The 1,856-nt window shown below is 33.8% G+C and overlaps 1 long non-coding RNA gene across 1 annotated transcript; it reads left to right on the top strand.

Moving 5' to 3' along the window:
* The first annotated feature begins 336 nt into the window (after positions 1 to 336).
* Positions 337 to 902, top strand: LOC118879347 (uncharacterized). Its single transcript, XR_005015748.3, has 2 exons — positions 337 to 487; positions 770 to 902. It is a non-coding gene; the product is annotated as an uncharacterized lncRNA (long non-coding RNA).
* The last annotated feature ends 954 nt before the right edge of the window (positions 903 to 1,856 follow it).

The raw sequence follows: 1,856 nt of genomic DNA, 5'->3' as shown, positions 1-1,856 counted from the left end.
TTTCTACACAGAGAAAATTATGACGTTCTGAAATTGAGAATTTGTATTCTCATTTTGAGGATGTACTCAATTTAAGTACAAAATTTGTGGAAAAAGCTCATGTTGAGGAAAGTTGCACTCATTTTAAGAAAAATAACTTGAATTGATCACAAAATTCTAAGTTTGAGGAAATGTGTTCTTCAATTTCAAACTTGAGAATTAATATTCTCATTATGAGTATTCGATAGACTCAAAAATGAGTTGATAATTCTCATAATTGGTTCTAGAGAATTCCGTTCTGCGAACGAGACGAGAGATGAGCGGCCTTTAGTTCGTTGCGTATATGGTTGTCTCTTTCTCACTAATGGGTGTGTAAAGTGGTACGCGCCTCATTTGTGTGACTGTCATTTGCCGTGTGATTTAGCAAAGTGAAGACGTGCGCGTAACACAAAGTTAAAAAACTTTTGTAGTGAACTGGACATTCGTGCCACCCTTCCGTACCTCGAGGGTAAGTTCTTTAATTTTAACTGTATTTATAATGTGCTTAATAATGATACAATAAACAAACACTGCAAAAATATTGCCAAAGCGTGTACATCAATATTTATGTATGTGTGATTGTAAGTGGCGTGAAGCACGTGTCTAGTTTTGTTAGTTTTTTATGTATAATGTACATACATACATACATGCATTTTAAATGTACATTTAATAACATTCTAATTTTATTGTTTCATATTTATATATGCATATATATTTACAATATTTGCTAACAATAACGTTTTCTTTTCAGCCTCTTTGCTTTTCGCTAGACCAGACAGCTAAGGGAATAATATCATAACCCATAACATGGAACATAAACTTAAATAAAAAATAATATGTTTGTATATATATAACTGTATTACAAAATATAATGAAAAAAAATATTTTACCTTTTTTCTGGGAATGGGTGGAGCGGGTTTAAGTGCAAAAGTTCTTCATTTAAGAATTTATAAGTTCACTATCAAGAACTTGTTTCTCATTTTGAGCGCTAGAAATTTCTCAGTTTGAGAAAAAGGGATACTCGATTCTAAAATTCAAGCTAAATTATTTCTTGAAATGAGTGCAGTTTGTACTCATATTGAGGAAAAATGTTCAAAAAAGAGCACAAACGTACTCAATTTAAGTACAAATTTTTTGAGAAATTTGTACTGAAAGTGAGTATTTTGCACTCAATGTGAGAATTTTTGTTCATGCTGAATTTTTGAGTACAAAAATACTCAATTTGAGTACAAATTACTTGAATAATTCTCTCTGTGTACGTCGGCAATCCCAGGATTTTTAATTCCCAGATATTTGTATTGATATTGACGGATATTTCTACGTCGGCACTCTCAGGATTTTTAATTCTCAAGATGTTCGTATTTTTGTTGACGGATATTTCTACGTCGGCACTCCCAGGATTTTTAATTCCCAAGCTTTTTCATTATTTTCCACAAATAATGAATCTGTGTTTTCGCTATTTTCATCATCAAAATATTTTTATACCCGTTACTCGTAGAGTAAAAGGGTATACTAGATTCGTCGGAAAGTATGTAACAGGCAGAAGGAAGCGTTTCCGACCTCATAAAGTATATATATTCTTGATCAGGATCACTAGCCGAGTCGATCTAGCCATGTCCGTCTGTCCGTCTGTCCGGATGAACGCTGAGATCTCGGAATCTATGAGGGCTAGGCTATTGAGATTTGGCGTGCAGATTCCTGAGCTTCTTACGCAGTTTGTTTCAGTAGACTGCCACGCCCACTCTAACGCCCACAAACCGCCCAAAACTGTAACTCCTACAGTTTTGATGCTAGATAGAAAATTTTAACTGAAATGTACTAGTCTTGTCAATACCTAT

This window comes from Drosophila suzukii, unplaced genomic scaffold (genome assembly GCF_043229965.1).
Source record: "Drosophila suzukii unplaced genomic scaffold, CBGP_Dsuzu_IsoJpt1.0 scf_4, whole genome shotgun sequence".
In the NCBI taxonomy this organism is placed as follows: Eukaryota; Metazoa; Arthropoda; class Insecta; order Diptera; family Drosophilidae; genus Drosophila; species Drosophila suzukii.
This window is presented reverse-complemented; position numbering and strand designations above follow the sequence as displayed.